This window comes from Heptranchias perlo, unplaced genomic scaffold (genome assembly GCF_035084215.1).
Source record: "Heptranchias perlo isolate sHepPer1 unplaced genomic scaffold, sHepPer1.hap1 HAP1_SCAFFOLD_60, whole genome shotgun sequence".
Taxonomy (NCBI): Eukaryota; Metazoa; Chordata; class Chondrichthyes; order Hexanchiformes; family Hexanchidae; genus Heptranchias; species Heptranchias perlo.
The window spans coordinates 4664453-4690004 of NW_027139623.1; the positions used below are offsets into that span (position 1 = coordinate 4664453).

The following is a 25552-nucleotide window of genomic DNA, read 5'->3' on the forward strand; positions in this document are numbered from 1 at the left end:
AGGAGGCTCTTGTGGAGCATAAACGCCGACACGGACCTGTTGAGTCAAATGGCCTGTTTCTGTATCCAATTTTTTTAAGTCTTCCCATTGGCTCATGGTTACAGAATTCTTCTGGTACCGTGGTTAACTCTGATTAACGATTCATTCCCAGGTGTTTGCCTTTAAAATAATTAATTGATATTCACACTCTAAAATCAATTATCCAACTTTTAATTTGCAGTTGTGGCGATGTTATCCAAATGGAACAGAGTGACAGAGAGGAATGAAACATAGGAGTGGAAGAGAAACAATGAGAAACAATGCGAGAGAATCAAGGAGAAATTGAAAGAGGGTTATCAGCGAGACTGGATAGGAAGATAAAAAGAGAGAGCGGGCGGGAATGAGTGACAAGTGCAATGAGACAGTGGGACGAAAGAGAGAGTATGAAAAAGAGAGGCAGCAAATAAGCAAAGAGCAATGAGAGAGAGGGGGTGTAGTGAAATAGGAGAGGTAACTGGAATGAAAAAGAAATGGAAAGAGGAAGTGAGAGGGAGAAAGAGAGAGAGAAGCTGGGCCTTTGACCCCTCCCTCTGTCGCTGATTGGCTCGCCGAGCTAACAAACTGCCTTGCACAAGAAACTTCACCCAACTTGGTTTTGGAGCTACGACAAGCCGGTTGTCCCTTTAACTGAGAATTTAGGAGGAAATTCTTCTCACAGAGAATGTGAAAGTCGCTGGCAGGCGGAGTGGTTGAAGCAGGTGGCAGTGATGCATCAAAGGGGGGCTAGATACATACACGAGGGAGAATGGAACAGAGGGCTGTGGGGGCAGGGTGGGGAAGCGGTCATTAAAATGTGGGATATAAACCCTGGCATCGACCAGCAGGAGCGAATGGTCCGATTCTGTGCTGTACATTCTATCTAATTCTATGTAATCAGCCCCCTACAGAGCGCTTCGAAATGAAAGTCAGAGTAATATTAAAGCTGTGAATATCTTTGGAAAGTTTCGGCCGAACTCCCATTGTTTGAAAGTAATGTGATGTGTGAAAATGCACATTTCTGAGATGACTGGTACTCCAGCTAATTCCCCCGCCTGCCTGTCAGGGAGTGAAGCTTTTCTGACGAAAGGGAAATATGACATTGTCTCCACACTACAATAAAGAAGGAAAACCATCGATGTTAGATTGTCATTTTCAAAATATTTAGTTGCTTATCACTTTTCAGTGTCGATTTTATGTGATTCGGCCCGCAACACAAAAGTTCTGCCCAAGCCCAAAAGGGATTGAGAACAGTGATCATCTTTTGTGTTAGCATTACTGACCGACAGATGGCGGTACTGCACGTTTTTTCGGGCATCTGAAGTTGAAACGGAATAAGAATATAAGACCATAAGAAATAGGAGCAGAAGTAGGCCATATGGCCCCTCGAGCCTGCTCCGACATTCAATAAGATCATGGCTGATCTTCAACCTCAACTCCACTTTTCCGCCAGCTCCCCATGTTCCTCGATTCCCCTAGAATATACAAATCTATCGATCTCGGCCTTGAATATACTCGTGATGTGGAGATGCCGGTGATGGACTGGGCTGGACAAATGTAAGGGGTCTTACAACACCAGGTTATAGTCCAAAAGCTTTATTTGAAATCACAAGCTTTCGGAGCTTTCCTCCTTCGTCAGGTGAGTGTAAACTCATTCACTCACCTGACGAAGGAGGAAAGCTCCGAAAGCTTGTGATTTTCAAATAAAACTGTTGGACTATAACCTGGTGTTGTAAGATTGCTTACATTCTTCCTTAGGGAAGGAGACCAAAACTGTGCACAGTACTCCAGGTGTGGTCTACCAGAGCCCTATAAAATTGCAACAAGGCCTCCTTACTCTTATACTCCAACCCTTTGCAATAAAGGCTATCATACCATTTGCCTTCCTAATTGCTTGCTGTACCTGCATGTTAACTTTCTGTGATTCATGTACAAGGACACCCAAATCCTTCTGACTACCAACGTTTCTTAGGCTCTCACCGTTTAAAAATATTCTGTTTTTCTATTCTACCTACCAAAGTGAATAACCTTACATTTTCCCACATTATACTCGATCTGCCACCTTCTTGCCCATTCCTTCAACCTGTTTATATCACTTTGCAGCATCTTCGCGACCTCCTCACAGCTTACTTTCCCACCTAGCTTTTTGTCGTCAGCAAACTTGGATAAATTACATTGGGTCCCTTCATCAAAGTCTTTAATATAGATTGTAAATAGCTAATGCCCAAGCACCGATCCTTGTGGCAGCACACTAGTTACAGCCCGCCAAACTAATAATGAAATGTTTATCCCTACTCTCTGTTTGCTCTCTGTCAACCAATGCTCAATCCACGCTAAAAAATTACACCAATCCCATGAGCCCTAACCTTGTGTAACAGCCTCTTGTGTGGCACCTTATCGGATGCCTTTTGAAAATCCAAATATACAACATCCACTGGTTCTCCTTTATCTACCCTGCAAGTTACATCCTCAATAAACTCTAATAGACTGGTTATATACGATTTCCCTTTCATAAAAACATGTTGACTCTGCCTAATCATATTATGATTTTTTAAGTGCCCTGTTACTATGTCCTTAATAAGAGATTCCAGCATTTTCCCTACTACTGATGTCAGGCTAACTGATCTATAGTTCTCTGTTTTTTCTCTCTCCCTCCTTTCTTGAATAGTGGGTTTACATTTGCTACCTTCCAATCCACAGGGACCGTTCTCGAAACTAGGGAATTCTGGAAGATCAAAACCAATGCATCCACTATCTCGACAGCCACCTCTTTTAAAACCCGAGGATGTAGGCCATCAGGTACAGGGGATTTGTTGGCATTTAGCCTCATTAATTTGTCCAGTACTTTTTCTTTACTAAACATAATTGCTTTAAGTTCCACACTCTCATTAGACCCTTGGTTCCACACTATTTCCAGTATGCTTTTCGTGTCTTTTACTATGAAGACAGATAAAAAGTATTAATTTAACGTCTCTGCTATTTCCTTATTCCCCATTTTAATTTCTCCTGACTCTGCCGCTAAGGGACCCACGTTTACATTCGCTAATCCCTTTCTCTTTTACATACTTGCAGAAGCTCTTAAAATCTGTTTTTATATTTCTTGCTAGTTTACATTCATACTCAACTTTCTCCCTCTTTATCAATTGTTTTGGTCGTCCTCTGCTGATTTCTTAAACCCTCCTAATCCTCAGGCTTACTATTTTTGGCAACATTGTAAGCCTCTTCGTTTACCACTAACCTTAACGTGTCTAGTTAGCTACGGTTCGATCACTTCTCCCATGCAGCTTTATTCCTCAAGGCAATGTATATTCGTTTAGAATTATCAATTGTTTCTGTAAATGTTCGTCATTGCTTATCCACCATCACATCTTTTAATCTAATTTCCCAATCTACCTTAAGCAACTTGTCCCTCATACTTACGTAATTGGCTTGGCTTAAATTTAAGTCCCGAGTTTCAGATTTAACTACATCACTCTCAAACTCAATATGAAATTCTATCACATCTTGATCACTCTTCCCCAGAGGATCCTTACACATAATATTATTAATTAACCCTGCCTCATTAAACAATACTAGATCTAAAATAATCTTTTTCCTATTTGGTTTCTCGGCATATTGTTCCAGAAAATTGCCTCGAATGCATTCCATGAACTGTTCTTCCAAACGTCTTTTGCCAATTTGGTGTGCCCAGTCTGTATGAGGATTAAAGTCGCACACGATTATTACATTACCCTTGTTACATGCTCCTCTTAATTTCCTGATTTATACTTTGTCCAACACTATAACTACTGTCAGGAGGCCTATAAACTACTCCCACCAGTATTTTCTGTCTCTTGTTCTTTCTTAGCTCCCATACTGATTCTACATCCTGATTTTCTGAGCTAAGTTCCTCTCTCACTATTGTCTTCATCGCATCCTTTATTATCAGGGCTACCACACTCCACAACCCCCGCCACAAACTTTTCCATTTTGACAATCATTTCTAAAAATCAAGTACCCTGGAATATTTAGTTCCACGCAATGGTCACCCTGCAAACTAATGTTGGATAAACACGCAAAACGGTTGGAGGGACCACTCGGTAGTCTCACTATTTTGTGAATGAAAAGAAAAGTCTTTGCGTTCTCTTGGGTTAGGGCGAAGGAACCGGATCTCGTGGACAAGCCGAGTTCAGAGAGGACATGGCGGGAAATAGGAGAGAAATAAAGATGAAATTCAAGACTAGGGCTAGGGGAATTAGAAGTAAGGTTTCGTTTGTTGGGCGCTGGGAAGGAGTGGAAGCAGCATAGGCAGCTGAGCAGATGGCCATAGGAGTAGAGAGGTCACCAGAGATCGGCGGGTGATGGTTGGGTGGGGGCGGAGTTGGGGTGGTGGTGGTGGTGGTGGGGATGTGGTCGTGAATTTGGGTAACAGTGTTTATATGGAGAGAGAAGTTTAGAAGGTACACGTGGGCAGTTAAAAAAGGCTAGAGAGGGACATAGAGGCTGACATCGAGATTGAAACCACCGAGGACGAGGAGTCGCTCAATGAACAGTCTGAGGAAGGAAATCTTGGTAAGATAATCGGGTGGGACTGGGTGGTGGGGGTGGGAGGGTAGGGGTCGGTAGACAAATACAAATTATGGAGCGGTCAGAAGGGTGGATCACGATGAGGTGATTGAAGCAAGAGAAGGTTCCAGAGGAGCAGGAGAAAAGCCTAAGGTGCCATTAACGATTAGGATCACAGTGCTATCACAGCGGCGTTGGTGAGACGTGTGGTGGTGGGATACGTGGTGGTGGGATATATGGTGGGACATGTGTTGTTGGGACATGTGTTGTTGGGGCATGTGGTGGTGCTGTCATATGTGATGGGACACATGTTGTTAGGAAAAACGTCGGTGGGATACGTGGTGGGACATGTGTTGGTGGGACATGTGTTGGAGGGACATGTTGGAGGGACATGTGTTGGAGGGACATGTGTTGGAATGTACAAGCCGCTAGGGAGGCTTTAGTAAGTGATAAGATGTTGCCATTGTGAGCCAAGACTCAGTCAAAGACAGTTGGTCAACGCAATCTTACAAACATCCACATGCATGGCCAGGGCCTTGCTCGTGAGTGAAGCATCATTCTCGATGGAAATTGATAGGGGTGCTGGTTGATCAATTGAAGAGACCAAGTTGTTAGTAGAGGGTCGGGTGAGTGTGATAGTAAGAAAGATTGGGAGATTAGACCTCAGGGGAGCGATGGGTGGGAAGATCAGCAACAGAGGAGGGGGGTGTTGCTGGCCGTATGAAACGATTGACAGAGCTCTCGATGGGCTTTTGGAGAATGCCAAGAGTGACACAGAGAGCAGCTGTGGACTAATTCACGAGGAATTCAAGCCTGGGACAGTAGGAGTTTTGGAACGCCGAGAAGCAGTGATGTGTTGGGATAATGACGATTGGGGAGGGTTGAAGTACCCAAGAGGGAAATACAGATCATAGAGAATCAGGAAAGGGATCTGGGGTTGATGACAGATTTATCCTTCAACTCATCTAGCCAATGCCTGGCTCATGCAAAGTGTTGAGATTTGAATTACTAACAAAACGAAACGCAGGATAGATCAAAAGAAGTGATGTTAACATTAAGTAGAACATTTGTCCGGGAAAGTGCATGGAATTAGAGACAACCTATTGACATGGGTAGGGAATTGGTTAGAACGTAGGAGACAGAGAGCAGGGATAATGGGTATGCATTCCAATTGGCAGGATATTGCTAGTGATGTCCCCCAGGGATCTGTACTGGGGCCTTAGAATTCACTGTATGTATAAATGGCACAGATGAAGAAATCAAGAGCCCTATATCCAAGTTTGCTGACGACATTAAGTTAGGTGGCACAGTAAGTTGTGTAGATGGGAGAAGACAATTGCTAAAGACCTGAGAAAGAAAGATCAGGTTATTTTCTAAATGGTGAGCAGCTAGGAACTGTGGCGCAATGGTGAGATTTAGGGATCCAAGTATAGAAATCACTAAAAGCTAATGGACAGGTACAAAAATTAACTTAAATGGCTAATGGAATGTTAGCACTTATCTCAAGGGGGCTGGAATACAAAGTATTGGAAGTTATGCTATAGTTATATAAAGCTCTGGTCAGATTGCATCTGGAGACACTGCATTCAATTCTGGGCTCTGCATCTCAGGAAGGATATACTGGCCTTGGAGGGGTTGCAGCGAAGAATAAGCAGAATGATAACAGGGCAAAAATGGTTCATTTATGAGGACAGGTTGCATGGACTAGGGTGAGTATGGAAGATTAAAGGATGATCTAACCGAGATGTTTAAGATGATTAAAGTATTTGATAGGGTAGATAGAGAGAAACCATTTCTTCTGGTGGGAAGAGTCCAGAACAAGGAGGTATAACCTTAAAATTAGAGCTAGGCTTTTCAAGGGTAATGTCATGAATCACTCCTTCACACAAAGAGTAGTGGAAATCTGAAATACCTCCACAAAATGTTGTTGAGGCTGGGGCTCAATTGAATTCGTCAAAACTGGGATTGATAGATTTTTATTAGGCAAGGGTATTGAGGGATATGGAACTAAGGTGGGTAAATGGAGTTAAGATTCAGATCATAGAATTACATAGAATTACACAGAATGTACAGCACAGAAACATGCCATTCGGCCCTACAGGTCCATGCCGGTCTTTGTGGTCCACACGAGCCTTGTCCCTCCCCACTTCATCAAACCGTATCTGCATATCCTTCCATTCCTTTCTTCCTCATGTGTTCAACTAGCTTCCTCTGAAATGCATCTATGTCAGTTGCCTCAACTACTCCCGGTGGTAACGAGTTCCACCTTCTAACCACACCCTGGGTTCTCCTGAATTCCCTATTGGATTTATTAGTGACTACCTTATATTTCTGAGCAATAGTTCTGATCTCCCCCGCAAATGGAAACACCATCTCTACGTCCACCCTATCAAACCATTTCATAATCTTAAAGACCTCTATCAGGTCACCCCTCAGTCTTCTCTTTTCCAGAGAAAAGCGCCCCAGCCTGCTCAATCTTTACTAATAGCTATAACCTCTCAGTTCTAGAATCAGCCTAGTAATTCTTTTTACGCTTTCTCCAGTCCCTCCATGTGCTGTTTATAATATGGAGATCAGATCTGTTCACAGTACTCCAAGTGTGGTCTAAGCAAGATCAGTCATGGTCTAAAGGAATGGAGGAATAAGCTCGAGGGGCCGAATGGTCAACACCTGTTCCGATGTCCCTATGTTCCACCTGGAGTGCTGTTTGCAGTTTTGTAACCCACGACAGAGTAAGTGTATAGATGTACTGTCCATAACACGGACATATCCCATACTGCCTTCGCAATGACAGCTGCTGAGATGCAGACCTGTATTACTGCTACGAATGACAAAACACGATTGGTTACAGTAATCAAATTCATTTACATAAAAAACAACTGAATGCTTCAGCAGTCTAGAAAATTAGTTATTGAATTTCATTATTTTAGAGAAAAACGTCGACACTAACCTTGAGAAACACTCTGCCGAGCCCCAAAGATAACTAAAAGGAGAAAATATAAATTAGTTAAATGAACACCAACACCTTTAGACGATCAATACAACAAGCTGATTTTCGTGAATTGTTTTATGGATATTTATCAGTGTGATTGCATTGGTGGCATTTTGGTCCGTTTCGGTTAAACTCCCACTCCAGAACTTGAGAGAGTTCCAGATTTCCACTACCCTTTGTTTGAAAAAGTACTTCCTGCTTTCACTCCAATTGGTCCAGATCTAATTCTAATACCATGCCCACTTGTTCTCGATTCCCCTCTATAACTGAATAAAATCAATCGAGACGTCCCTTTGTAAAACATTCCAATTACCCACGACAAGTATCAAAAGGTGCCCTTGGGCCTAATGACACAAAACCGGATGAAAACTTGTTCAAAAAACATGAAGGGCCCATTTTGTGGCTGAGTGAAACCGTCACTGATTGACAAGGGAAAGCAGCTCGTGTGGAGTGTGTGTGCAGACACTGTGTATCTTTACAGATCTTCACATGCGTCCACATCACGAAACAGAATTGCAATGCAGGCGTCGGAGCTCCAATATGGAATAGATGGATGCATTAACGGTGGGAATTGAGATTTTAAAAATTGGAGATGATGGGGTTAATGCTGAGCATAACGGACACAAAACAACGTGAAAAGTTCTTCAAAATGCACAAAAGCCCCGTTTTGGGACTGAGTGAAACCATCACTGAAAGATAAAGGAAAGCAGCTGGGTTGGGTGTGTGTCCAAACATTGTGCATTTTTAAAGATTCCCACATCTCCACACCATGAAACAGAATTGCAATAGAAGTGTCGGAGCTCTATTATGGGATGGATGGATGGAAGCATTAACGGTGGGAATTGATATGGAAACATCGGGGATTAAAAGCTTCATGCTGAGCCCAACGGGCAACTGCAGCACTGAGTTTATTGAGGACATTAGTCTCCACCCACTGTACAGTTTAGCAAGAGGAGGACAGTACCTAAGGAAACTGACCATTCACAATTTCAGCTGGTTTGGGGCCCGGAATGGAAGTTGGGTAGTCAGCTGTTTACCCCGAATAAGGTCAAGGGAGCAGGAGGTGGGTCGAATGGGCAAGCTCAGCTCGGAAAGTACATGCGTGGAGATCGGAGGGAAACTCGAAAAAGGCTCAGGATCAGGGCTGGGTGATGGAGGAGCCTGAGGAGAGGTTGGGCCTGGTGATATTGGGACTTGTGGGATGCAGCAGATGCATCTGAATGGATGGTCTTAATCTTAGTGACTTCAGTTATGTGGAGAGACAAGAGAAACTGGGATTGTTCTCCTTTGAGCAGAGAAGGTTAAGTGGAGATTTAATAGTGTTGTTCAAAATTATGAGGGGTTTTGTTCGAGTGTGTAGTGAGAAAATGTTTCCACTGGCAGGAGGGTCGGGAATCAGAGGATACAGAATTATGTTAATTGGCAAAAGAATACGAAGGAGATGAGGATAAATTTTGATATGCCACAAGTTTTTATGATCTGGAATGGTGGTGGAAGCAGATTCAATAGAAACTTTCAAAAGTGGATTGGATAGAAACTTGAAAAGGGAAAGAATGCAGAGCGATGGGGAAAGATCAGGGGAGTGGGATTAATTTGACAGCTCATTTCAAAGCTGGCACATGCATGCCGAGCCAAATGGCCTTCCTCTGTGCTGTAAGAATTCATGAAGTTCACTCGGTCATCGTATTTGTTGTTGGAGGAGAGTGTGGAGGGGGCTGGGAAAGAGATTTATGGAGATTGTGTGTTGTGGGCAAAAGAAGCTGGAGGTTATCTTTGGTCCCCAGGGTCATCCTGGAGCAGCAGGCGGTTTTCAGAGAGGACATCGTGCTTGTTCTAATTCTGGGTCAGCCATATCTGGTGATGGATGGCTAAACCAGTGGTGATCCAGATATGCTCAAGTCTGCACCCCTTGGAATTAAACCAGCAGGAACGACCAGGATAGAAGAGAGTAAACGTTTTACTCGGGGCAAAGGCATCAACGGTTGAAGAACGGGAGTGGTTGAGAAGTTACACAGCCGCAGAAGTATGATGACAAATGGCGGGTCAAAGTCCAGGCAACAGGGAGTGTGAAAGTGTTTATTCCAAAGTTGGAATGCAGAAGTAATTCGATTTGAAGTAAGTAAGGAGATGTGGGTTATGATGGTTGCAAGCAAGTGACCAAGGCCTTGGCAGTGTACGACTCTGGGCACCACACTTTAGGAAGGATGTCAAGGTCTTGGAGAGGGTAAAGAGGAGATTTACCCGGATGATACCAGGGATGAGGGACTTCAGTTATGTGGAGAGATTGGAGAAGCTGGGGTTGTTCTCCTTAGAGCAGGTAAGTGTAAAGGCAGACCTAATAGAGGTATTCAAAATAATGAGGGGCTTTGATAGAGCAAGTAGAGTGAAATTGTTTCCCTGGCAAGAGGTCTGTAACCAGAGGTCACAGATTTCAAATAGTTGGCAAAAGAACTAGAGGGAAATGAGGAGAAATGTTTACATAAAGAGGTTTGCGAAGATCTGGAACACACTACCTGAAAGGGGCATTGAAGCAGATTCCATTGGAACTTTCAAAGGGCAATTGGACATGTGCTTGAAGGGGACTAATCTGCAGGGTTATGGAGAAAATAATTGGGGTGTGTTACTAATTTGGATAGCTCGTTCAAGGAGCCAGCATAGACTCGACGGGCCGAAAGGCCTCCTTCCACGTTGTAAGATTCTATGATTCTATGATTCTTGTCAACTTGAAATTTTAGTAAGCAATGAGAAGGATATTGGCAGAGCTCAGGAGGACATTGGTAGATTGGTGAAATGGGGAAACACATGGCAGATGACATTTAATGTAGAGAAGTGTGAAGTGATGTATTTTGGAAAGAAGAGTGAGAAGAGGCAATATAGCCTAAATGATCAAATTTCACAGCGGGAGCATTAACAGAGAGACCTGGGGATTCACATACACAAATCTTTGAAGGTGGAAGTTGGAGATTAAACGTTAAATGCCGACCCTCCTGCCAGTGGAAACAGTCTCTCCCCAACTTCTTGATTAAAACCTTTCATTATTTTTTTCTGAGCAACGGTCAGCAGTAGCACTGTGTTTGTTGAAGGACATTAGTCTCCACCCACTGTGCAGATCTATATCTCAGTGACGTGGTCAATTGCAGCATACTGAAGGAGGAGGTGGAGTCTAAATATTGAGAACAGAATGGTGTTTGAACTCACTGGGAACCGATACTTTTACAAACAGTTTACTCATTGTTACAAATGTCACAATTCAGGTGAACGGTATGGAAGGAGGAAATAAATTGAACATGAATAAGTAAAGAATCTGAAAATATTGCAGGCAGAATTTAACAGTGATATCAAATACTTAGAACGGAAGCCAATGGTTTCAGCTCAGAAGCGCTTCACCTCGGACAAAGAGGAAGTTTAACCGCTGACAGTAAGGACAGTCAGCAGAACAAGAGTGTGTTTAAACACACTGAATGAAAATTCATTGTGCCAATCTATCTGATTTTCTTCCAATCGATGGTTATATTCATTAATTCTTTGAAAGCAACCACTATTAGAGGTGCAGTAACGGATATATTCTCAGGCATTCATTTATTAATAAAATATAATTCAAGAAACTTAAAATGAATAAAAATATTTAACATTGCAACTAACATCTCCGAAGCTTTCATTAAGGGAATCTATTTAGGGACAGCACTCAAACAGAATGGGAACACCTGACAGTAAGAACATTGTAGCAGAACCAAGAATGTGTTGAAATATATTGAATGAAAATACATTGTGGCAATCTTTCTGATCGGCTTTTAACCGAGTAATTAATTAATTCTTTGAAATCCACCCCTAATAGTGGTGCAGGAGCACACTGATTATCAGGCATTCATTTATTAATAAAATTGAATTGAATTCACTTGAAATTGATAGAGATGTTTAATATTCCACCTAATATCTCCTAAGCTAGCAATAAGGGGACATATTATATTGTGCCCCCTTGTTCTCCATTTCACCACCATAACTGAATAAGGTCTATCGAGAGGTGTAAATTTGTAACTAATTCCATTAATCCATGGTAATTATCAATAGGTGCCCTTGGGTCTATTTACAAAAAACAGCATGAAAAATTGGAGATAAGGGGTTAATGCTGAGCACAACTTGCAGCTGCAGCACTGTGTTTATTGAGGAACATTAGTCTCCACCCACTGTGTAGATCTGTATCTTCGTGACATCCAGCACACTGAAGGAGGAAGTTGAGTTAGAATAAATTCCTAGAGCTGAATGCCGCCTGAGTTATTCACCAGAAACATTTATTCGTACAGACAGTACACATACGAACATAAATATCACAAAACCCCTAAAATCGAGACGCAAGATGGAATAGAGAATGAAAAATAATCAAGAAAACTGAAAATGGCCAATACTGAAGAGAACAGACAGAGCAGTTGGCTTCATGGCGGAAGACAGCGGTTTCAACTCAGAGGAGGGTTCGTTCAAAGAAAGAGGAACTTAACCTCTGACAGAAGGAACAATGTCTCAGCACCAACGGAATAACTAAAAATATATTTACTAGATTATCCACTGAATGTGTTCAAATTTTTCTTCTCCCTTTTTTCTCTCTATCTCCCCCAAAGAGGTGTATTCACGAAGGGAGTTGCTCAGGGCCGCCCTCCAATACCCCACCGCATTATCTGCTCATGTCTGAGTGCAGGGGGTTGATTGACCTGAGGTCAGCCGTGGTGACCCCTGGATAACTGTACCCTCCTAACGCGCATGCTCACTTCCAAGCATGGAACATATGGTATCATAGAATCATGGAATCAGAGAAGGTTACAGCACGGCAGGAGGTCATTCGGCCCATCGAGTCCGCGCCGGCTCCATACATGAGCAATCCAGCTAGTCCCACTGCCCCGCCAGAAATAGCAGGGCTCGTCCGAGATGCAATAAGATGCGATAAGGCGACACTTGGCCGATATTTCATTCAATGGCTTTGGGGCACTGAGCCCACTGGTATCGCTGCTATCACTCATCCCCACCCCGCACCCCCCCTCCCCGCCCCTTGATGGAGATCAGCAAACTCAGTGGATGTTGATTGTTGAATTTTCCTTTTATATACATCTTACTCCTACACTGTAGACAGTAACTGGGCAATCGGGAGACCAATATCTCCCCTTTTCACCCCGTCTCAAGGCGCCTCATGGGAGCGTTATCAAACAAAATGTGACACCGAGCCGCTAAATGAGATGTTAGGTCAGGTGACCAACAGTTGGTCAAAGCTGTAGGTTTTAACAGACAGATTCTCAAAGATTCAATTGTCAAAGAAAAACTAGATCCGAGATACTTTAATACCGATATGAAGAGAGATTGTCCCCTCTCCGTTACACTCCCCTCACCGTTACCCGCAGAGAATTCAGCACAAGCAAGCAACCGCTCTGAATGCTTTCCAATGTCGAGGGCTCCACGCCAAATTATGAGTTGCTTTCATCCAATGAGATACCGGAGTTCGGACACCGCCGGGTTCAGTCGCACTCTCCCGCTTACAGTTGCCCACTCAGACCGGGAATTGGTATAAAATTGTTTCACGACTCACCAAACAGCAGTAAAAAGCCGGTTGTATCCATTTTCGAAGAAGTGCTACTTTGAGGCATGAGAGCTGCAAGGAACGGCGACAGAATCACTTGCTCCAACTCACAGAAGGACAAACCCGGAAGGGTTGAGAGACTTGAGAGCGGATATGGAGGATGGATGGGAATGAGTTGGTCCCCACAATTAAAGCAACAGCACCGAGTTTTGTGCAACCTGAAATAAGATGTGGTTTGGAACATTGCAATGATCCAATATGGCGGCCTTTGACTATTAGACGGTGATCATAGGATGAAGGGGTTAGAATGGACCATTTACCCAGAACAACACCGTAAATCATTTGTGTTCAGTTAGAACGATTGCTCCCATCATGGTCAGGATCTCCATTGCTGGGAAGGGACTGTGTCCCACTTCAGGCACTCGGTATCAGCATCAAGCACCCAAAATTCAGGCGCAGCAAAATGTAACAACAAAGTGCCTCAACCCAAACATCAGAAGAACTACTGTATCGATCATTGCTTTTCTATTTCCCAAAACAGCCCTCCCGTGGGCTTGTTTAGTGAAGTGTTTTCCTTATTACATTACAGACGATTAAAAATAAAACTGGAACATCCAAACCCGGTAGCAATTTAGTTCCACGGATGTCTGGTATAATGAATGTACATGGATATGTTCAATGTGACTCTGATATTGAGTTGGTTTACTCTCTCATATCGCCCTGGTAACGACTGTGAGAATGAAAATACCACCTCCAGCTTTCTCCAACCGCCAATTTCAAACCGTTTCTCGACAATAGAACCAAAACACAGCGCTCCGCACAAACCCTTACAGACTCGGTCTTCATATACAAGAATTCCCAGAAGCCTGGAGCTTTTAAATAAACCCCGTTACAATTAACAGTCAGTAATATTCCTGCCTAAATACAGTCCCTTCGATAACAAGTCAACCCGCCTCCTTCCATTGCAGTCCCAGACCCGATTCTATCTCCCCACACATCCCCTCGCAGACGGGTTCAGCAGTTTACAAACACCTTATTCCAGCTGATTTGGAGAATCTCGTGTGTTGGTGTTTGAGTTGTGGCGCAGAATTTCTCCGCCAGTGTTACCGTCTCACAGAGACTCTCGCCCTGAATCTGTTAAAAAAAAATGAGCATGAACTGGGACTGGAGCCGAACACATCCCCAGTTACTGTGAGGCCCGGCCCGGACATCTCATTCTCTCTGTTTTATATCAGACGGTCTCCCACCTTCATGTTCAGCACTAGAGAGAGACAAACACACACTGTCAGTCTTACACTTCCAATCAGTGTGTCTATATCACACTTGCCAACAGTATCCAACATACGTATACAGCTCCAGAGAGAGAGAGAACGACAGACATAAACAGTATTTGTTCCAGACTGATCTGTAAAGTTGCGTTTTATCCAGAAAGATCCCGTTGGAGAGACAAAAGATGCGGTCTCATCTCTCACTGTCATTGTACCAGAGACAGACACGCTTTTAATCCCACACTCAGGGACATTGCAGAGAGTGACAAAAACAATGGGCGACATTTAACCCTCTTTTGCCTGTTCTACCATCTGCAGTTCTGCAGCTCAGGGCCTTTTGGTATAACTCTCATTGACCGAGAGTTTCACTCCGGTTAAGTTAATCTGTGACTTTTACTGTCAGATATGAATGCTATACGGTCCCAACAAACACACCGACTCACTCTTACCTCGGATGTTTCTCCAGGATTGGTCTGAGAAATCCTCGCATCAGTTTTATCAGGAAAGGGGCCAAGAATGAACAGAATCCATAGGTTCATTTCAGAACCGCCCACTTTATCTCTGAAAGACTCTTTACCATCAAAAGATACCGAGAGAAACAGCAGGGATGGAAACATCCAGTTTAATAGTTAGAGATTGTAAAGTCAGTCTGGATTCCAGCGTTAGGCACTGGTGGAATCCCATCTGTTTCCCATTCTGGTGCCTGTTCCTGCACTGCCTGTGGACCCCATTCCCTCTGACCTTTCCCCCAGACCCACTTCCTTTGCTCAGACTCGGAAAAATTCCAATTGGGGAAAGTTTCCATCGATTTTTGTATTGGGAATTAAACCAGATATCTGCGCATGCGCGACTCAGCCCCGCCCCCAGCGCTGGCCGTTGGTGAGCAGAAGAGCGCATGCGCGCTGCCCTCCCCCAGCTCGGCCTGTGGGCGCCATTCCCTCAGTGAGCGGAAGAAGATGGTTTAAAACAGCCGGGAATGGAGAGATCACGGCCCCCGGGGGAAGGGAGCAAAGAGCAGCCTCGTTACAGCAGCTCATCGCTTCGGGACCGTGTCCGCAGATGGGCTCAGAGATCGGCATTGAGTCCGGGGGAAGGTCAGGGGGAGTCCGGGGGCTGTTTGTAAGAGGCGGAGTGGATCAGTAACTGGTCCCGGAACATGGAGTGAGCGGGGGAAGGGAGAGGTCATTCTCGGGCTGTGTGTGTCCAGGGTGTGTCCAGGGTGAGGGAGACAGAATGGGAAGAACCTTCTATTTAAAATCATTGCTGCTTTCTCTCCCCAAACCAGTAGTGAATGTTCCTGGTTTAGTTCCAGTCTCACCCTGTTTATTGTTATTGGACAGTGAAGAGTGGAAACAGAGTCGGACAGTAAGGATGTGGGGAGTTATACAAAGAGCATCAATTGCAGGCATCAGGTGAGAAGTGTGAAGGACACATTTTAAACAGCGGCTGTTTGGTTTCATTTGAACGGTTAGTCCCTTGGGAGAGGGGATTAGAATCCTGACCTGTCCGAACGTCCCAGCCCCATCGGGTAGTCCCATTCATTTGCTTGTGGAGGGGTTGGGTTGTGTCTGGATGTCAATACATTGTTGTAAAACAGCCCAACACACCTCGTGTGCAGAAGCTGGGTGCTGCAGTAGTACAGTGGAGTCAGACACTGACACTGTTTGAATCGCTGATTTACATTTATGGATATTCAAAATAATTATGAACAGATATTAAACTGATCACTTCTGTATTTTCTTCGTCACCTGTTCTTGAGTTACCAGACATACGTTTCTTTCGACAGGCGAACCCTTGAAGGAGTCAGAATAAATGTGATGTTTCCTCCACCCGAGGCACAAGGAACAGTACAGCCAGCTCCTCACACACAGTAAGTACATTATCACACACAGAGCACAGAGACACAGACAGGTCATCAGTTCCACAGTCTCAGACAGCAGAAGTACTCAGTCCCACACTGATCCCAAGTTCCAGAGACACATTTTCAATCCACAGTCAAACAGAACAGGTGAGGCAGACGCTGTTCCATTTCCCCCCAACTCAGTTCCGCTGACAGGGAGTCCAAAATCACACTCTCCGATTGTCTATCTCACAAAGGGGCAACATTAGCCATGAATTAAATACCAGATAGAAATCACACATGGTACCCGATTGAAAGGTACAGAATGAATCCCAATAATGTTCCTCGAGATTCCTATTGAATTCGAGCCCAGAACTCTCACACACATGTGAGTTTAATACATGCAGTATCCACTCTAATAGTGTACCATTCGAATACAAATTGCTCGTCCAAAACTCACGTACAGTATCAGATTGAGAAATGCTGTGACAGTGTAACCTGAGAAACAAATTAGATACCAGTTTATAATAGACTGGTAGTATGAGATTAAAAGATACAGTATCAATTCTGTTCATCCAGACTGAGATACACATTACACACGAGTCCAACAATCTTATGAAACAAAGTTTAAAGTTATAGTATCACTTCCTTTCGTGCAGACTTATCTACACATTACATACCAATTCACAATATCATTTTGAAAGATTCATTATCATTCACAATAGTAATCACAGAAATACACATTTAATACCAATCCAAAAAGCACACAAATTATCTGATTGAAACCTCCAGCATCAAATCCTAAAGTGTATCCATTTTGACCAATTAAATAATGTGAAAAACTATTTAAACATTAAGACATTAAAGCTACAGTATTGAACGCCATAATGTAATCTGAGTGAATAATTCCATACAGATACAGAATGAATCTCACACTCAGATACAGTACAGAGACACACAGACACAGAATGAATCCCACACTCACATACAGTACGAGAGGTTGCCAGACATAAATTCAATCCCACACTGAAGTACGGTACAAGAGATGACAGATACAGAATGAATCCCACACTGGCCATACAGTACCAAGGACTGACAGATATCAAGTTCATCCCACACTCTCATAAAGCACTAGAGACTTACAGGTAAAGTATGAATCCCACACTCACACACAGTACCAGAGACTGACAGATACAGATTGAATCTCACACTCACACACAGCACCAGAGACTGACAGATACAGAATGAATCACACACTCACACACAGTACCTGAGAACTGCAGATACAGAATGAATCCCACACTCACACACAGTACCAGAGACTGACAGATACAGAATGAATCCCACACTCACACACAGTACCTGAGAACTGCAGATACAGAATGAATCCCACACTCACACACAGCACTAGAGACTGACAGATACAGAATGAATCCCACACTCACACACAGCACCAGAGACTGACAGATACAGAATGAATCCCACACTCACACACAGTACCAGAGACTGACAGATACAGAATGAATCTCAAACTCACACACAGCATCAGAGAATGACAGATACAGAATGAATCCCACACTCACACACAGTACCAGAGATTGACAGATACAGAATCAATCCCACACTCACACACAGCACCAGAGAATGACAGATACAGAATGAATCCCACACTCACACACAGTACCAGAGACTGACAGATACAGAATCAATCCCACACTCACATACATTATGAGAAACTGCTTATATGGAAATAATTCAACACCCACACACAGTACTAGAGAATGTATATACAGAATGAATCCCACACTCAAATTGAGTACCAGAGAGTGACAGATACAGCATGAATCCCAAACTCACATGCAGTACCAGAGACTGAGAGATGCAAAGTGAATCTCACAGTCACCTATCTTCGTGCAGGCTTGCACATTCCGTACCAGAGCAAAAATCTCACAGTGTCAGATTGAAAGATACAGTGTCAATTCCATTAGTGCAGACTGAGCTACACATTAGAAACCACAACAACAAAACTGTTACAGATTCAGACTGAAATATACAGTATTCTATTCATGCAGACTGAGCTCCACATTATATACAAGTTCAAAAATGTCCCCATATCAGTTTGGAAGATGCACAAATTCACAATTGTTTTCCCATCGACACAGATTTAATAGTCGTCCAAAAATAGATGCCCACGTTATCTGATTATATCCGACAGCATTACATTTTAAAATATATCATTATCTACTAATTAAAGACTGGGAAATAATATTCATACATTAAGGTATTAAAGATACAGATTTGAACACCATACTGTAAACGGAAATACAAATTAGATACAGATAAAGAATGAATCTCACACTCCGGTAGAGTGCCAGAGACTGATATATAGAATGAATCCCAAACTCATACAATCTACCAGAGACTGACAGATTCAAAATGAATCCCACACTCACACATTATCGCACAGACTGACAGATACATAATTTCTCTCACTGATCCACAGCATCAGAAATTGTGAGATACAGAATGAATGTCTCACCCACACACAATACTAGAGACTGACAGATACAGAATGAATCCCACACCCACACACAATACCAGAGACTGACAGATACAGAAGGAATCCCTCATCCACACACAATACCAGAGACTGACAGATACAGAATGATTCCCACACTCACATAGAGTACCTGGAACAGAATGAATTTCACTCACATACAGTAGCAGAAACTGACAGATACAGAATGAATATCACAGTCACATTACTGCAGACTGAGTTACACTTTACAGACCAGTCCAAAGATCTCCCGGTGCCAGATTGAAAGATACAGTATAAATTCCATTAGTGCAGACTGAGCTACATATTAGATATATTGGTAAATACTCAGTATTATACTGAAATAAATAGTATCAATACCATTGGTACAGACTGAGCTACACATTATATACCAGTCCAAAAACCTCATAAATGAGCAGACAGGAAGATACAGTTTCTATTCTATTAGTACCACCTGAGCTGTACAATACATACAAGACTGAAAATCCCATACAACATTAGACTGAAGGATACAGTATCGATTTCATTAGTGCAGACTGAGCCACACATTATATAGCAGTCCAACAATCTCATATCCTATCAGACTCAAAGATACAACATCAATTCCATGAGCACAGACTGAGCTACATGTTACTCACCAGTCCTAAAATCTCAGAGAATCAGTTTGAAAGATTCAGTATCACTTCCATTATTGAAGTCTGAGCTACACATCACATTCCAGTCCAAAAATCTCATACAGTATCAGACTGATAGATACAGTATCAATTCCTTTAGTTCAGGATGAGCTACATATTGCTTACCAGTCCAAAAATCTCACACAGTGTTCGTCTCCGATACAGAATTAATCCCATTATTGCAGACTGAACGACACATTACATACCAGTCCAGTAATTTCACCATGAACAGATTGAAAGGTACATTGTCATTCACAATAGAGTTTAGAGATTAATATGTAATACTACTCCAAAACTCACACACATTCTTTGATTAAAGAAAAGCAAAAGAAATCCATATTTACAAATTAAATAATCAACGGAGAACTATATATAATTTAAAGTATTAAAGATACAGTTTCAAATAAGATACTGTAAACAGAAATAAGAATACAGAATGAATTCAGACTTGCACATTGTCTCAGAGACTGAATTACAGAATGAATCCCACACTGAGATAAAGTTGCAGAGAATGGCAGATACAGAATGAATCCCACATTCACATACAGCACCAGAGACTGACAGATACAGAATGAATCCATCACTTATATATAGTACCCCTGAGACTGACAGATCCAGAATATACACCAAGCTCACAGTCAGTACCAGAGACTGACAGATATAGAATGAATCCTACACTCACATACAGTACCACGAACAGAATGAATCTCACTCACGCACAGTATCAGGGACTGACAGATTTAGAATGAATCCCACACTCACACACCATACCAGGAACAGAATGAATCTCACTCATGCACAGTACCAGGGGCTGACAGATAAAGAATGAATCTCACACTCACAAACAGTACCAGAGACTGACAGATACAGAATGAATCTCACACTCACAAACAGTACCAGAGACTGACAGATACAGAATGAAGCTCACACTCACATACAGTACCAGAGACTGACAGATACAGAATGAATCTCACACTCACAAACAGTACCAGAGACTGACAGATACAGAATGAATCTCACAATCACATTACTGCAGACTGAGTTGCGCATTACATACCAGTCCAAAAATCTCATAGTGTCAGATTGAAAGATACAGTGTCAATTCCATTGGTGCAGACTGAGCTGCATATTCGATATATTGGTAATACTCATGTTATACTGAAATAAACATTATCAATACCATTGGTACAGACTGAGCTACACATGACATTCGAGTCCACAAACCCCATAAATGATCAGACTGGAAGGTATAGTTTAAATTCTATTCACACCACCTGAGCTAAAATTATATAACAGCCCAACAATCTCATACAATATTAGACTGAAAGATACAGTATCGATTCCGTGAGTGCAGACAGGGCCAGAGATTATATAGCAGTCCAACAATGTCACAACATATCAGACTCAAAGATACAATTTCAATTCCATTAGCCTGGACTGAGCTATATGTTACTCACCAGTCCAAAAGTCTCTCACAGTGTTAGACTCCGACACAGAATTCATCCCATTATTGCAGTCTTAGCTACACATTACATACTAGTCCAATAATTTCAACGTGAACAGATTGAAAGGTACATTATCATTCACAATAGAGTTCAGAGATTAAGATGTAATACCACTCCAAAACTCACACACATTGTTTGATTAAAGAAAATCGAAAAGTGTATCCATATTATCAAATCAAATACTCGACAAAGAACTGTATATAATTTGGAGTGTTAAAGATACAGTTTCAAGTACGATACTCTGAACTGAAATAAGAATATGGAATGAATTCAGACTTGCACATTATCTCAGAGACTGAATTACATAATGAATACCACACTGAGATAAAGCAGCAGAGAATGGCAGATACAGAATGAATCCCACTCACACAGAGAGTACCAGAGACTGACAGGTACATAGTTAATTCCACACTCACACAAAGCACCAGAGACTGGCAGTGATGGATTTAACCTCACACTGACATAAAGCACCAGAGACTGTCAGATACAGAATAAACTCCACTCTCATATACAGTACCAGAGATAGACAGATACAGAATAAACCCCACTCTCATATACAGTACCAGAGATAGACAGATACAGAATAAACCCCACTCTCATAGACAGTAGCAGAGATAGACAGATACAGAATAAACCCCACTCTCATATACAGTACCAGAGATAGACAGACAGGTACAGAATAAACACCACTCTCAAAAACGGTACCAGAGACAGACAGATACAGAATAAACCTCACTCTCATATACAGTACCAGAGACAGACAGATACAGAATAAACCTCACTCTCATATACAGTACCAGAGACAGACAGATACAGAATAAACCTCACTCTCATATGCAGTACCAGAGACAGACAGATACAGAATAAACCTCACTCTCATATACAGTACCAGAGACTGACAGATACAGAATAAACCCCACTCTCATACACAGTACCAGAGACTGACCTCTACTGGACGTTAGCGAGAACTGTAAAAAAGCGGAACAAATTCAAATTATCTGTCGTGTTTACAGAAACAGGACAATGTGCAATGTGAGGGAAGTTTCTGTCTGTAACGTTTACTCTCGTATTTTTGCACATTTTGACGGTGAAACATGAAGACAATTGATTCATAATAAAGTTTTTCTTTCACTCATTCGATAGTTGTGAATTTGCCCCATTATATTTCACTGTACATTGCGCAGTGTTTCTTTCTGATTTCCCAGGACACGATTTAAATTGCTCCTCTACCCCATTTGGACTCTTATTTTCCAAGCAGTATGTGGCCTCCTTATTCCCCCTAGCGAAATGCCCCATCTCACACCTTTCTATATTGAAATTCAATGGCCATTTACACGGCCGTTCTGCAAGTTTATTTTGTCCCAGTCTTCCTCAGTATAGACAATACCCCCGAACTCAATTACATGAATTTAACACAGCATTACAAGTAGTGTTTGGTCAAACAAAATGTACTTGGAGCTCGTCTCCATTGCCAGTTTTTCTAAATCCCACCCGTGCAATATAATGTGAAGAATGAGTTTATCTTCTGTCCCTCTCTCATCTGCAAACTTCAATGACCCGGGGTTTGGGGACATCTACTGGCCGGAAGCAGAACTGCAACAGTTCGGAACAAATTGCTGAAACCGGACAAGGTGCAGTGTGATCGTGTTTGTGATTGGTGGCAGGTATTAAATCTGATTTTTTTCAACCTGTCCATTAAACTTTACTGTTTGTTACTGAACAGTAAACAGAGCCGGACAGAAAGGATGTGGGGAGTTATACAAAGAGCATCTATTGCAGGCATCAGGTGAGAAGTTTGAAGGACTCATTTTAAACAGCGGCTGTTTTGTTTCGGTTGAACTGTTCATTCCAAGGGAGAGGGAATTAGAAATCTGATGTGTGCAACGGTCCCGTCCACATCGGTAGTCCCATTCATTGATCAGTGCAGCGGTTGGGTTGTGTCTGGATGTCACTGAATTGTTGTAAAACAGCCCAACACACCTGGTGTGCAGAAGCTGAGTGCTGCAGGACTGCAGTGGAGTCAGACACTGACACTTTGTATCGCTGGTTTTCATTTGTGGTTATTACAATGATTATTAACAGAGATTCAATTGATCAGTTTTGTATTTTCTACTTTACCTGTTCTTGAATTACATGACATACTTTTTCTTCCTACAGTTAAATCCTTGAAGGACCCAGAATCAGTGTGATGTTTACTCCACCCGGGGCACAAAGAGCAGTCAGTTCAGCCAGCTCCTTCTCACACACAGTAGGTACCTTATCACTAACAGAGCACAGAGACACAGACAAGTCATCAGTCCCACAGTCTCAGACAGCAGAAATAGTCAGTCGCGCACTGATCCCAATCCAACAGTCAAAGAGAGCAGGAGAGAAAGACATAATTCCCATTTCACAATGACTCAGTATCGCTGACCGGCAGATAAATATTTCCCAGTCCAAAATCACACCCAGTATCAGATTGAAAGGCACGGTGTTAATCTCACATTCGTTCAGCCTTAGCTACAAATTAAATACCAGGTAGAACTGACACATGGTACTGATCGATAGATACAGAATGAATCACAATAGTGTACTCCAAGATTCAAATTAAATACCAGCCCACAACTCACACACATTATGAGTTTAAAGATGCCATATTCATGACAATAGTGTACACTGAGATATAAATTAGATACCAGTTCAGATGTTACCCATATTTGACTCACATATGTCCAAAAACCTCATAGTGTCAGAATGAAATGTACAGTTTCAATTCCTTTACTGCAGGCTGAGGTACACATTAGATACCAGTCGAAAATTCTCATACAGTATCAGATTGAAAGACACTGTATCAATCCCATTATTGCAGACTGAGCGACACATCACATACCAGTCCAAAAATCTCAGTGTCAGGTTGAAAGATACACTATCAATCCCATTAGTGCAGATTGAGCTACACATTATATACCAGTCCAAAATTCGCATAAGGTATCGTACTGGAAGATACAATATCAATTCCTTTACTGCAGGCAGAGGTTCACATTAGATACCTGTCCAAAAATCACATACAGTATCATACTGAAATATATAGTATCGATTTGATTAGTACAGACTGACCGACACGTTACATACCAGTACAAAAATCTCACACAGTGTCAGACTGGAAGATACAGTATCAATTCCATTAGTGCAGACTGAACTATACCTTACAAACCAGTCTAAATATATTGCGCAGTGTCAGACTGAAAGGTACAGTATGAATTCCATTAGTGCAGACTGAGCTACACATTATATACCGTCCAAAATTCACATACATCATCATACTGAAACAGACAGTGTGAATCCTATTAGTGTAGACTCAGCTACACATCAGAAACCAGTCCAAAAATCTCTCGCAGTGTCTGACTGAAAGTTAGAGTGTCAATTCCATTAGTACAGTCTGAACCACACATTTCATACCAGTCGAAAAATCTCATAGTGTCAGACTGAAAGATACAATATCAATTCCATTAGCCCAGACTGAGCTACACAATAAATACCAGTCCAATAATTTCACAGTAAAAGATTGAAATGTACATTATCTTCACAGAGATTAAAATGTAATCCGACAACAAAACTCACACACGTTGTTGGATTAAAATAAAATCCGAAACTGTATCCATATTTACAAATTAATGCTAGATGAAAGATTTGCATACATTAATGACTTAAAGATACAGTTTGAAACACCATACTGTAGCCTGAAATAAGAATACAGAACGAATCCAGACTTGCACTTTGCCCAGAGACTGAGTTACAGAATGAATCCAAACTGAGATAAAATACCAGAGACTGACAGTCAAAGAATGAATCCCACACTCACAGATAGCACCAGAGATTGACAGATACAGAATGAATCCCACACTCACACACATTCCCAGAGATTGACAGTCACAGAATGAATCCCACACTCACAGACTGTACTGGAGACTGACGGATACAGAATGAATATCACACTCACATACAGTACCAGAGATTGACAGATACAGAATGAATCCCACACTCACAGACTGTACTGGAGACTGACGGATACAGAATGAATATCACACTCACATACAGTAACAGAGACTGACAGACAGAGAATTAATCCCACACTCACATGCAGTCTGACATCTACTGGCCAGAAGTGAGAACTATAACAGAGTGGAACAAATTCACATTATCTGTCGTTGTTCCAGATTCAGGACAATGTGTGATGTGAGGAAATAGTTTCTCTCTGTAACTTCTACTCTCGTACTTTTTCATATTTTGTCCGTGAAAAATGAGACAATTGATTCATAATAAAGTTTTTGTTTTGCTCATTCGAAAGTTGCCCCATTATGTTTCACTCTACATTGTGCAATATTTCTGTCTGATTTCTCAGGACTCGATTTATATTAATTCAAATAAACCGAACTGAAACACAAATAAAAACTGAGGGCAAATCTGCAAGTTTCAACGGCGACCGTCAAAAGTGAAAGGGATAAAATATAGACAAAATTAAAACCGAAAATGCTGGAAAGACTCAGCAGGTCCGGCAGCATCTGTGGAGAAGGGAAGCTCGGGTTAACGGTTCAGGACTATGACCCTTCTATAGAT

At 42.1% G+C, this 25552-nt stretch overlaps 1 protein-coding gene and 1 long non-coding RNA gene across 4 annotated transcripts in view; one reads left to right on the plus strand and one right to left on the minus strand.

Moving 5' to 3' along the window:
• The window catches only part of LOC137316849 (immunoglobulin superfamily member 1-like), a 29532-nt gene extending 16322 nt beyond the window's left edge, over positions 1–13210 (minus strand). For all 3 annotated transcript variants that reach the window (XM_067980692.1, XM_067980691.1, XM_067980693.1), the window contains exons 1-2: positions 13122–13210; positions 7511–7543 (exon numbers count right to left, since the gene is read on the minus strand). The gene's annotated coding sequence lies outside the window, so the exon portion shown is untranslated. The remainder of the gene's footprint in view (positions 1–7510; positions 7544–13121) is intronic.
• Positions 13211–15647: 2437 nt separating this feature from the next.
• LOC137316851 (uncharacterized) lies at positions 15648–24203 on the plus strand. Its single transcript, XR_010961630.1, has 3 exons — positions 15648–15792; positions 16167–16250; positions 23114–24203. It is a non-coding gene; the product is annotated as an uncharacterized lncRNA (long non-coding RNA).
• The last annotated feature ends 1349 nt before the right edge of the window (positions 24204–25552 follow it).